Source organism: Oncorhynchus tshawytscha, linkage group LG32 (genome assembly GCF_018296145.1).
Source record: "Oncorhynchus tshawytscha isolate Ot180627B linkage group LG32, Otsh_v2.0, whole genome shotgun sequence".
NCBI lineage: Eukaryota > Metazoa > Chordata > Actinopteri > Salmoniformes > Salmonidae > Oncorhynchus > Oncorhynchus tshawytscha.
In genome coordinates, this window is record NC_056460.1 from 3623657 (window position 1) to 3637777 (window position 14121).

The 14121-nt window shown below is 41.8% G+C and overlaps 1 long non-coding RNA gene across 1 annotated transcript; it reads left to right on the plus strand.

The window, feature by feature from the left end:
• The first annotated feature begins 8305 nt into the window (after window positions 1-8305).
• Window positions 8306-13787, plus strand: LOC112230063. Its single transcript, XR_006080624.1, has 2 exons — window positions 8306-8340; window positions 11814-13787. It is a non-coding gene; the product is annotated as an uncharacterized LOC112230063 (long non-coding RNA).
• Window positions 13788-14121: the final 334 nt, after the last annotated feature.

Consider the following 14121-nt stretch of genomic DNA (forward strand, 5'->3'; position numbering starts at 1 on the left):
ATGACCTTTGACGAGCCGGGCATTCCTGCCACAGGTGTGCTGACGAGCCACGCCCGTGGCACGCCTTGAGCTCGTCACAGTCCTTCGCCTCGTGCTCTCCAGATCCACAAAATCTGCACTTTCTTGTGCGGCACGAGGCTAGGATGTGGCCGTAGGCCAGACAGGGGGCTGACGTGCTTAAAACAATGTCCCCCTGTCAGCCCCCAGGGAGAACATAGCTGGAGGATGAAGGTAGCCGCCCAGTCCCTTTGGGTCCTCCCTGAGGAGGGCCTGGAAGTCTCTCCTCCCGTTCCAAAAACCCAGGGAGTCCTTGAGGTGCCTTGCTGAGGAGATGTCATCCATGTATCTCCCCAGAAAGGCCCTCACCTCCTTGTCCTTGACGTACAGGCTATAAATGTTCACAGTTACAATCCTGAAATTGTTTTTGTTGTTTTTTGCCAAGCTGGTTACCTCGTAGTGGCACATCGGCCTCGCACCTCCCACTTCTCTCACCTCTTTCAGGATCTCGTCGTGTTTTTCTTCTGTGTGTAAAGCCACATCATAAGTTCCCATCCTTCCCTGTCAGTTTAAGGATCCACATCAAGACAGTCCTTCCAAAAGTTTCACGTCCGAATGGCTCCATCTCCTTGTCCTTCCACGCAAAGCGAACCGTATTCGCCAGCCCGATCCCTGGGACCAACCTATTTGAAGAATTTTGTGCCATCTGCATTCCCGCTCTCTTCCAAAAAAGGTAAAACTGAAAAGAAAAGCAAAAACGTCTGAGAATCGTTAGCCCCCCAAAAACTTTTTTACCGCCCTCCGGCCTTCGACTTTCAGCTAAGAGGTTACTACGGTACCTCAGTACCCAACTTGAGCTTAGACACACAGGAGAGAAGCCTTATAGCTGTGATCAATGTGACAAGAGATACTCTCATTCAAGTGGTCTGATTAAACATCAGAAAATACATGCAGGAGATCCACAAAGTGTAGAATGGCCTGCATCACCAGACCTGGGTAGTAGAACACAGAGTGTGGAATGATCTCCAACCCCAGACCTGGGTAGTAGAACACAGAGTGTAGAATGACCAACACCAGACCTATATACATCAAATCACATTTTATTTGTCACATACACTTGTTTAGCAGATGTTATTGTGGGTGTAGCAAAATGTGTGTGTTTCTAGCTCCAACAGTCCAGTAATATCTAACAAGTAATATCTAACAATACACAAAATCTAAAAGAATGGAATTAAGAATTTATAAATATTTGGATGAGTGATGTCAGAGGGGCATAGACTAAGATAAGGTAGAATTGGATCAAATACAGTATAGACATATGAGTTGAGTAATACATAGACTAAGATACAGTAGAATAGGACAGAATACAATATATACATGTGAGATGAGTAATACATAGACTAAGATACAGTAGAATAGGATAGAATACAGTATATACCAGAGGTGGGACCAAGTCACTGTTTTACAAGTCACAAGTAAGTCTCAAGTCTTAGCACTCAAGTCCCAAGTCAAGACAAGCTATGGGGCGCAATCAGGCGATGTAGGCTTGTACACAATCGCCCAGGATACCACAGTTGTAGCTCAATCTTGGGTGTAATGTTCACGTTCCCGCACTGACTGACTGTGTGGAGGCACATTGATTTAATGTTACGTTATCCTACGTTATACTATATATTTTTTTATATAGCTGTTGGCTATATTAGCCACGATTTACCGTTCTTTGTGCAGCTTCAAATGTCGAACAAAGTTGGAAGTTGGTGCGCCTCCGTCTGTAATTTTATTCCCAGATGTTTTGCAAGTTGCAATCCGTTTTTTGTTGATACAGCCTCGTCTTTATATCCGAAAATAATAATTACTTAATTACATCAAGCGTCCCAATGGTAAAACGTTTGATTTAACTACATCAAGTGTTCAAATGGAGTTAATTTTGTTCTGACACGGTCACTTTTCCCACGTTGGGATGCAACCTTTTTTTAATAACCCTTTTTATATATTTAAAACAAAAATTACCCCCGTTTTTTCTCCCCAATTTCGAACTTGTCTCATCTTTGCAACTCTCCAACGGGCTGGGGAGGCGAAGGTCAAGTCATACGTCCTCCGAAACATGACCCGCCAAACCGAGCTTCTTCACACCCGCCCGCTTAACTCGGAAGCAAGCCTCACCAATATGTCGGAGGAAACATCGTTCGTTCACCTGACGACCGAGGTCAGCCTGCAGGCGCCACAAGGAGGCGCTAGAGCGAGATGAGCCAAGTAAAGCCCCCCCTCCGCCAAACTCTCCGCTAACCCGGACGATGCTTGGCCAATTGTGTGCCGCCCTATGGGACTCCCGATCACAGCAGGTTGTGGTACAGTCCGGGATCGAACCCGGGTTTCTAGTGACGCCTCTAGCACTGCTGTGCCACCCGGGCATAACCTTTTTTAACCAATTCTGATGTTTGTTAAAAGTGGAATTTTGACATGATTACCGTTATATCAACACACTCCCAACACCCCCAACTATCAATCTCTTTGGCACCGTAGACATCTAGTGACCACTTGATTCCACGTGACCAAACATTCCTGAGGCTGTGTCTCAAATAGTCACCTGTCCCTTTTAATAGCCGGGCAATGGCACACAAAGCATATACATTTTGGGTCTAAATTAAAGGAGCTACAATTATAATTTAATTACATGTTTTAAATACAATGTCCGTAATATCTGCATTAATAGTGGAATGATCGTGTTTCACAATATTCCTAAACAAAAAAATCATCTCGATCTTCTATTGTGTTGTTGACTGTACATTTGTTTATTCCATGTGTAACTCTGTGTTGTTGTTTTTGACGCACTGCTTTTCTTTATCTTGGCCAGGTTGCAGTTGTAAATGAGAACTTGTTCTAAACTGCCTACCTGGTTAAATAAAGGTGAAATAAATGTTTAAAAATAATACAAAGATGTAGGAGCAGTATAGACCTAGGGCCTGTTGCACAAAAGTAGAATTAAGACATCCGGGATAAATGACTCAGCTGAGCTCAATGAAGCCAAAACATGTGCGTCCAGGCTTAATTGGTTGCACAAAGACCAAGCCAGGATGAGCAGACACGGATTCATTAAGCCAGGTGAAACCAATCCTGGATAGGTGCGCGCTCACGGCTCACTCAAATAGACCCCGCCACAGATCACAGATTCACTGATTTACCATGGCAACTAGAGCCGCGTACTTTTCCCCGTCGGAAGCACAAATCCTCATGGAGGCATACGAGGAGGTAAAAGATATAATTAAGAAGAAAGGCAACACCGCCACAGTGATAAAGCAAAGAGAAAAAGCGTGTCACCGCTCCGCTGAAACATCACAATTACAATTCAAATATTTAATTCACATCTCCAAAAATGCAGTTGTACTGTAATTATGAAACGGTTAAATTTTTTATTGAAATGCACTGCAGATATGAGTGAAATTGTGTAAAGTAACTCCATCACACTGTATAAAGCTATGATAAATTTTTTGATATTTTTACTGAAAACAAGACAAAAATACCAAGTAATTTTTGCAGTGTGACTCCATTAAATGTGTGTGTGTGTGTGTGTGTGTGTGTGTGTGTGTGTGTGTGTGTGTGTGTGTGTGTGTGTGTGTGTGTGTGTGTGTGTGTGTGTGTGTGTGTGTGTGTGTGTGTGTGTGTGTGTGTGTGTGTGTGTGTGTGTGTGTAGATTAAACATGAACGGGCCAAAACGGACATGGCAGCAGGTCAAAATCAAATACAAGAACATTCTGCAGAATGGTATGGTCCCTGACTAATATTTAACAAAGCACAAGCATATATTGTACCCAGAAGGTGCCTGCTCACACATTGTCTGTACTGTTTTAGCAGTGAAAAAGAATACCCACAGACAAGGCACGGGTGGTGGGTCACCAAAGGCTGACCTTACCCCAGCAGAGGACATGGCCTTGGAGCTAAATAAAGGCAGGCCCGTTTTAGAGGGGATCCCTGGGGGAAAGAGACGAGCATAGGTTCCTCCCAAGATGCCACCCGCTTCATTCAAGGTATGTCCTTCCATCTCTACATGGGATACAACCACATTCATATTGAATCAATTTGGACTGTCTGACTTTGGTTTACCTATTGCCTTGCAGTGTCTGGCAGCACTGTGTTCCTGTTAGAGCCACCAGCACAAGCACCAGACGATGCTGATCCAGTGAGTACTCCATCAAAGGCATACTGTAGGCCTGGCATGTCTTGTCTACTAGCTTCAATATGAATCCGATTAAATGTGATAGGGTGAAGGCCCCAGTGCAGCAGCAACAGCACATGATGGAGACGATGATGAGGAGGAGACCATCTCTGGATTCCAGAAGGCATGAGGTATCATGTTAAGACTGTGAAAGTACTATTTACTCTACAATGGTGAGGAGTCCTCATCAAAATCAAAAAATCTAATTTCTTTTACAGGACCCAGATGCTATACAGTGGGAAAACCAGCCTGGCAACAGTGCGTATTAATAAAAGGACACCACATCCTGCCAAATTCCAGCTGCGCTAATTGTATTGTGTTCACAGAGCTCACAAGCTATCAGAAAGTTGTATGGCAACCACCTCCGGCGCCAAATAGAACTGGCAGACATAGACATTCAGTACAAGAAGAAAAAGATGGAAAATCTTGCACTGGAGTTCGAAATAAAAAAGAGGACAATTAGGAAACTGGACCTTGAAATAAAAAAACTTGAGAGGGAGGTGAGATATGCCTTCAATGTACACTGTATGCTAACTGTAACACAAATGTATTAATCATTATTTTTCTTTCCTCCCCAGCTCCAAGAAGATGACACAGCTCAAAATAAAAATTAGGTATATTCTCGTAAAGTCAAGTGAGCCATGACATATGAGCTCTTATTGTGAGCACACAGGACGGTGGCATCTTTCTAAGGTTTTTTTATTTTCCCAGCAATCAGTACAACCAAGTCATCGTTATAAGGCATCGCCCTCTTTTGCCCACCCCCAGCACCAGGTGTGGCCACTAGCCTATATGAAGGCCCAAAATTGTGTGTTCCTTTCTGCTCTGACAATGGCATGCCCATTCGTGCGAGATGTGGTGGATGAAGAAGCACTTGTGCTGAGGAGAGCCTTCAGGCGAGAAAGGGTCTTCAGGGACCGGTTGGACCCACTGGCCTTCCCTGATGACCATCTTTATGAAAGATACAGGTTTTCTGCAGATGGCATCAGGTATCTATGCAGACTACTGGGTCCCAGGATTAAGCACCGCACTGCACGGAGCCATGCACTGAGTGTGGAGCAAATGGTTTGTGTGGCCTTGCGCTTTTTTGCTAGTGGAGCCTTCCTGTACTCAGTGGGGGATGCAGAACAGCTGAACAAGGCCACATTTTGCCGCACAATAAGGAGTGTGTGTCTGGCTATCAAAGCATTAGCAGATGTCTTCATCTCCTTCCCTGGCCACAGAAGACTCTGTGACATCAAAGAGGAGTTCTATAGGATTGCAGGTAAGAGGATCTACAAATTACAGGACAACTGTTAACACATAGTAGGATACTCATTACTTTGTGTGACAGGTTTCCCCAATGTCATTGGTGCAGTGGACTGCACACACATAAGGATAAAAGCCCCTCAGGTGCCCATGAGGCCGATTTTGTGAATAGGAAATCCTTTCACAGCATTAATGTTCAGGTGAACATAACTTTTTGATATTGTCCATTGACGAACACTCTGCATTGCCAGTGATGTGCATTGATTGGTGTAATATTCCTCATCTTATGATTTCAGATGGTCTGCAATGCTGACTGTGTGATCAGCAATGTTGTGGCAAAATGGCCTGGCTCAGTCCATGACTCCAGAATCTTTCGGGCCTCTGAAATCTATCACAAGGTAAGCCACACAACCCCTATTTATAACCATCATGGCTGTGTCAAGAATATCACTGTGTTTATGAGGTAGTAATGATGAGATTTTGTGTTGACAGGTGAATTCTCTGGTGTGTTGCTGGGAGACAGGGGGTATGGCTGCCAGCCTTTTCTCCTGACACCTTTCACAGACCCCCAGGAAGCACAGCAGGCCTACAACCATGCCCATGCCAGGACCAGGACCAGGGCCAGAGTTGAAATGACCTTTGGCCTCCTGAAGGCACGCTTTCACTGCCATCACAAATTAAGGGTCAGCCCTGTTAGGGCATGTGATATTACTGTGGCTTGTGCTGTCCTCCACAATGTGGCCTGCCTGAGGAAGGAGAGGGCCCCCAGAGTGCCACCAGCCATGGACTGGGACAATCCGGCAATCTTCCCTGATGACGACAGTGGTCGGCTGCTGAGGGACCAATATGTGTTGAATTATTTTAGTTAGTATGTGTGCTTTCAATTTTGGTTAAATATGTCTTGCGGTGCAGAGGAATTTGGGTTTTTTGGGGTTCGTTTTTTTGACGAATTTGGCCTCTTATGATGTTTGTGCGGTATACTGTGTGTAATACAAGGCTGCAGGGAGGCTACTGCATCCATTCATTTGTCTGTTCAGTTGATGTGTATGGATTTGTCCTGCATTTATTTTAGTGTGCAGACATGCAGGGTGTGTTATATACAGACCTTTGAATGTGTATGTATCATTTTGTATAATATGCTTGGATTCTGTGCTTTCCATCTTGTAGAGTCACTGTGACTTCAGTTTCGAAAGGAGCTGATGGTTTACCTGCTTTGTTTTGTCCTTATTCAATAAAGGAACATAATGTTACACATTGTGTTTTTATATTCATATGGAATGTGTATTTGTTTATATGACAGAGTACTAGGGCCACACTGAAGAAAAAGGATAAAGTCATACATTTATGAGGCTGGTTCTTTCTGCAGAAAAGCTACATATTGTTTTTACAGTTTTGATACTTATGACAATGTGATACTTAATATTCTGGCACATCAGCATGTCTTTGTTTATGAAACCATACTGAAGTACAATTTCACGAAATGCCCCACATCTGTCATTTTAACAACTGTCCTCCTTTAAAACAACTGGTTACAATATTATGACTTGTGTTTTTTTCCCCTCTGTGGCCCTAATATTCTATCATTTTATATATAGCCTTATAGTCTATGGGAAACTGTAAATTATCTAATGATAGCAACATCATCTAAAAATCATTTTTTATCCAAAATCATTGAAATTAATGATCACAAACGTTTAAATAATAACAGTGGGTCTAGTTATATGTGATAACAATGTATAGTGAGCAGTGAAATAACTATTGGTTTCCATTTGTGGTGACTGCTGACTGACATTAGGGATGAGATTAAATAGATCCTGGAATTTAGCCTGGTCTGGAGCAGGCTAGCTCCACAGAATAAATCTCCATGGTAATTTATACCATAACATATCCTCCTGCCCCCTATCCATCTTTAGTGCAACCGGATTACGGATCAATTGAGCCAGGATCACCAAGATATCCTGGCTTAATCCCTTATCCTAGTTTTGTGCAACAGGCCCCTGGTCTGTTCATTATATACATCTACATTATGTATTGTTACACCATGTATGAACAGTAAAGACCTACAGTAGCTAGCTACTTATTTAGATTTAGTATGACTTAATGAAACTGCCTTAAATGTGCTGTAGTAAACATTTGTTTATTCGCACTAATCAATCAACACGTTCTTGTCTTTGTATGTGTCAATATAATAGTATTATATATTTCAAACCATTTAAAATCATCTTTGTCTGAAAATAAAATATGATCCTCAAATGCGTTTCCCCTCCAGTCAGCAGACGGCTATGTGCGTCTTTCAGGCGACGCTGCCAGCGTGACGTATAATCTAGTGGACGGTTCTTCAGAAACAGCTCGTCAACCACCTCGGTAGCTTGCTAGACAATATAGCCGAAAGATTCAAGCTATTTATACGCTTTCGGTGTATATTAGCTACTATGTTTTAGACACACGTCTGTCGTATCTACTTGTTAACCTATTTAATTGAATATTACGTTATTTTGTATTAGTCAGCTATAGTAGCTTGCTGGTTAAGTTAGCACTAGCCTTGTCGCTAATGATAGCTAGCTACCTAACATCCGCGAACATGAGCTCCCTAAACTACTCTCCTCCTGTTAAAGAAGAGGAGGTCTGCTGGACGGAGAAAGAAGCTCTGGGGCTGAACATTGTCGTGAAAGAGGAGGATGTCACAGTTAAACAAGAAGTAGAGGGTGATGCTGTTACAGAGAAAGAGGAAGATGCGTTCAGAGTGAAAGAGGAGGATGTTACAGTAAAAGAAGAGGAGGAAGAGAAAGACGAGGATGCAGTTTTTGGAGTGAAGAAGGAAGGGGAGATTACTGTCACATTGAAAGATGAAGAGGAGGAGATAGGAGATCTGATTAAAACCAGTAAGTTCCGCCTTAAATGTGTTTTTAACTTTGGATATTCGGAGTTGGCTCGTCAGTACCTCTTCAACGGAGGGCCCCAGGATGATGACTGATATGTATAGAATCCGACGACGTAGAGAACAAGCTACCCCTTGTTTTCTCCGTTCCGTTTCCAAAAAGTGAGTTAACATATATATTTGAGAAGGGTCTATCTGCTGACAGCAGACTGGGGTGCACGGCATGTTGTGATTTTCATGTAGTTATGATGTACTACGCACCGTGCCCCCCAATAGTGCCATGCGAGAGTTGGGTTGGCTACACCAAATATTATGGATATACTGACAAGATGTCTCTCCGTCCTAACGAGGGGAGTCGTTGTCCACAAAGCGGCACTGCGGGTTGTCTAGCTCTCACCTATCCTTTCTTTGGATTGGTGGATTCATCTTATTATTGTAATCTATTGTTTATATTCTATGAGGGTTGTTGTCGTCAACCGCCTGTATTCAATGGAGAGAGATGCTAAGCTACTAGCATGAATATGCATCGCGATCTGGAGACAACTCCTATAGTGTTTTTATCAAAGTTGTCGGTATATCACGTGTCTACATAACTTAAGAATTACGAAACTTCTGTTAGATCAAGTAGACCTCACGTAGCAAATAAGCCATTCATTTTGTTGTTGACCAAATTCGACACTTTCCACAATGCGTTGACAATTGTTCTCACTTGGTTACAACCTACCGTAACCTACCGGCATGACCTAGAGAGATACAACCTACCGTAACCTACCGGCATGACCTAGAGAGATACAACCTACTGTAACCTACTGGCATGACCTAGAGAGATACAACCTACTGTAACCTACTGGCATGACCTAGAGAGAGAAAGCCAATTGGATACAACCTACTGTGATTGCATGAGAAAATAATGGCACCAGTCAAAATGTATTATTGGTGTCCTTTAGAAGTGGTTTCTTTGCAGCAATATCGACCATGAAGGCCTGATGGTCCTCTGAACTGTTGATGTTGAGATGTGTCTGTTACTTGAACTTTGAAGCAAGCTTCGTGACCTCACGGTCGGAGATGTTAGCTAGCTAGGCTAATGCTCACTTAACCAGCCCGCTAGCTGACTAATAACAGCAACACCGTAAATATGAAATGAAATCGGATAACTAACTCGACAGTTGTGTTATCTAGAGGGAACTCATTAGCACGGTAGGCTCGGGCGCCTTCTTGCTGTGGGCTCAAAACAAAAGAGAAAATCATACCGGTTTGCTCCTTTCTTTTTAAAACCTTTTCGGTAGGGATGTTACATTTGATACCGACAGCTACGAGGCATGTGGCAAAATCGCTAAGCAGTGTACTTCAAAGCAGTATGCCGATGCCTGGAACACTTTATCAGCAGCACGTGATCAATGATTTCTGAAGCTTCATTTCAGAACAGAACAGTGTAGGCAACTGCAGTGTAACTGATCTACAAATCACCTTGCATCATAAATAACTACTCATTATTATTTATAAATCAGTCAGCCAGTCACCATTTACCCAAAATGCAGCATGGACTTTGACGCTCTCGAACACGGCCAGTGGTTTAGTAGAAGTCATAAAAGCTATGCTGCTACGTGCTACGGTGTGGCACGTCATCTATAATAATTGTATAATTTGGCTGTTATAAATTCTGTGATTCTTAAAGCTTTGTGTAATAAAACAATTTGACACTATTGGTTAGAAAGCGTCAATGCTTCAGGAAGTTGTTCCCCACTACTACTTTTCAGCATTTTCTCTGTGAAGTAGACTACGGGAGTTTTGTATGTTTTTCCACCTTGGCTTACTGCTAGCGCGCTAGCTGACTGACATCTGGAATCTATCTATTTTGGATGTTGGGGATTTCCCCATGCCATCATTCTGTATGTATCTGCTCTTTTGATCTGCAGTCATGTTTTAGTTGGGTTCAAACTGGTCTCCGGTAGTTAGTGCTCCAGCTCGCTGACCATAGCTAGTTGGCTAAATAGCTGATGTCAGCTGGCCCCAAGCATACTTCCAAAGTTGTGGCAAAATGGCTTAAGGACAACAAAGTCAAGGTATTGGAGTGGCCATCACAAAGCCCCGACCTCAATCCTATAGAAACTTTGTGGACAGAACTGAAAGCAAGGAGGCCTACAAACCTGACTCAGTTACACCAGCTCTGTCAGGAGGAATGGGACTAAATTCACCCAACTTATTGTGGTAAGCCTGTGGAAGGCTACCCGAAACGTTTGATCCAAGTTAAACCATTTAAAGGCAATGCTCACAAATACTAATTGAGTGTATTTAATTTTCTGACTGAATGTGATGAAAGAAATAAAGCTGAAATAAATCATTCTCTCTGCTATTATTCTGACATTTCACATTCTTAAAATAAAGTGGTGATCCTAACTGACCTAAGACAGGGAATTTTTACTATGATTAAATGTCAGGAATTGTGAATAACTGAGTTTAAATGTAGTTAGCTAAAGTGTATGTAAACTTCCGACTTCTAACTGTAGGTACCGTTACTATGTTTTTAACAGAGGCAGGTGTTTGACTGATGTGTGTGTGTGTGTGTGTGGTGTTAAAGGGGAAATCTGAAATTGATCAGCTGATCCAGGAAATCAGTTTCTGAATGACAGTCACATGACAAACATCACTACATGCAACAACAACCAAAGTGCCTCTTCATTCATTACTCTGGTAAAGACAGTTATGCCGTGCTCCACGTTGGATCCAACATCCCTAACAATTTGATGTTTATAATGTGTTTTTGTCGGCTTGATTTACAGTAGGGTCTCGTTAGTCTGTTTGGACACGGAGATATTTAGCTCATAATGTGTAGAGAACTGTTCCTTGATGGATAGGCTATTGTACAACACACAGAGCTATTTTCCTTTATTCAGGACATTTAGAATGACAACACATTACAGAGTTGTGGGATTATTCACAACATTATCTGCTGATCAAATTATGAAATGTCATGACAAATACATTTTAGTTTCCATGTTTTACCTGAAATATTAAATGCTATATAGTCCAAGGTCTATGTTGTTGTTAGGTGAAGTTATGGGTCCTACTGTATGTCTATGGTATTGGTATAACTAGGCAGATATACTACATCCATAACCAGCGGTTTCTTAATTAGCATGGAAGAGTTTCTGCAAACAAATTGCGTGGGCATCGCCCTCGTGTGCCAATTTGGGGACCAAAAGTCATCTGGCACACCGCTTAGGATTTCAACAACTTTAACTTTTTTCTAGCCTACAATCATCGATTTTACTACTAATGTAAAGGGATACAAAATATGACTATATATGACAAATATATTGTTGCTCACTTGCCTGTCTTCGGGCAATTGTCAATTAATTTAACAGACGTCAATTGTTGTACAACTTCATGGGTACGCTCTGTGCATCACTTTTTACCTCAGTGGATTTCTGTTGTTGTAGGCCTTTAACCATCTGTCGGACTTTTTTGTTCACACAGGAGAGAGACGGGACTATTGTGGATCCTCTGGGGAGCCTCAACAACATCACGATGCAGAGCAGAGTCTCTCCACATCAAAACATCTCAAGAAACACCTACAGAGATCCACAGGGAAGAAATCTCACTGCTGCTCTGACTGTGGGAAGAGTTACTCAAGATCAGATTCACTTAAACTACACCAGAGAATTCACACAGGTGATAAATCTCACTGCTGCTCTGATTGTGGGAAATGTTGCAAATCTTCATCAGAACTTAAAATACATCTGAGAAATCACACGGGAGAAAAACCTTACTGCTGCTCTGACTGTGGGAAACATTTCTCAAGATCAGATTCACTAAAACTGCACCAGAGAATTCACACAGGTGATAAATCTCACTGCTGCTCTAATTGTGGGAAATGTTGCAAATCTTCATCAGAACTTATTATACATCTGAGAAATCACACAGGAGAGAAACCTTACTGCTGCTCTGACTGCGGGAAATGTTTCTCAAGATCAGATTCACTAAAAGTTCACCTGAGAATACACACTGGAGGGAAATCTCACTGCTGCTCTGAATGTGGGAAGAGATTCAACTCTTCAGTAGACCTTAAAATGCATCAAAGAATTCACACAGGAGAGAAGCCTTTTGGCTGTGATCACTGTGGGAATAGTTTTACTCAGCAAAGCAACCTAAAATCACACCAGAGAATACACACAGGAGAGAAACCTTATGGCTGTGATCAATGTGGAAAGCGTTTTTCTCAGCAAAGCAACCTGAAATCACACCAGAGAATACACACTGGGGAGAAACCTTATGGCTGTGATCAATGTGGGAAGAGTTTTACTTTGTCAAGCTGCCTGATAGTGCACCAGAGAACACACACTGGAGAGAAACCTTTTAGCTGTGATCAATGTGGGAAATGTTTTGTTACATCTGGCAATCTGATTGTACACCAGAGAACACACACAGGAGAGAAACCTTATAGCTGTAATCAATGTGGGAAGAGTTTTACTCAGTCAAGCAGCCTAATAGTACATGAGAGAACACACTCACAGTAGAGAAGCTTCACCACTGTTCAGATTGTGGGAAAAGCTTTTCAACATCAAACACTTTGAAGCTGCACCAGAGAACACACACAGGAGAAAAACCGTATAGCTGTAATCAATGTGTGAATGGTGTTACTTGGCTAAACAGCCTGGTATCACACTAGAGAACACACACAGGAGAGAAATCTCTTAGCTGTGGTGAATGTGACAAGAGATGCTCTGATAAAAGATCTCTGATCAAACATCAGACAATACATGAAGGAGATGTTTCATGATATCAATTAAATAATGTCACAATATTGAATGTTTTAACTATTAGCCTTGTATTTTAATGATGTCACAATGCAGAATGTTTTAACTATCATCTATTGCTATTAGCCTCACGGGAAAAATCCAGGCTCTGAATTGAAAGAGTACTATTTATATGATTTAACAGAAAGTGACTAACAAAAAAAGTGTTCCGTTACACTTACCACGTTGGCGACCAACTTGAATCAAAATGTAGCTAGCTGTTTTCTACACATTGGCCTCTAACCAGGGATGTTCCAATTATTCCCAGATTCCGTGTGGTTTTTGAGCTGTTAGTTTTAACAGGACGTGCAACCTCATCTCCCTCCTCTCGGCACAATTGATTTCAACATGATATTGATGAGTTATGACCAATAAGTGTTGCGTTCCTTTTTGTTCAGCGACGCCTACATTTAAATGCATCACTCCCAAATGTAGCTGACTGTCTTCTGCAGGTTGTCCTCTAACTAGTGAGGTTAAAGATATCTTCCATTTCCATGTGTTTTTTTTTTAGTTGTTGTTAGTTTTAACAGCATGTACAACCTGATTTTCCCCCCTAATCGATATCAGTGATTTATTGCTACTTGTCAAAACAACAGCGTTTTTGGTGCTTGTGCAGTTTATAAGGAGCTTGTTTAAATAAATACAAGTAATACGATTATTGTGGCAGATGTTTGTGTATATAGCACATTTTACGTTTAGGTTTTGAATATATCACAAACTGTTTCTGCATATTGGTTATTGATTGGGACATGTTAAAACTGTGTTTTGACATTGGGCTATCCCACCTAGTAAAATGTAGTTTTTTCAATGACTTGAAAACAACTTAATTTCAACGTACTTGTAGCCTATACACAAGGACACAGTATAATAAATTGGTCTATAATCAATTTTATTAACAATCCTACATCACTCCAGTATTTCTTGACAACATTTAAATGCTAATTGTCTTTATTCCACTACTGAAGACGCATGACTCAAATCACCTCATA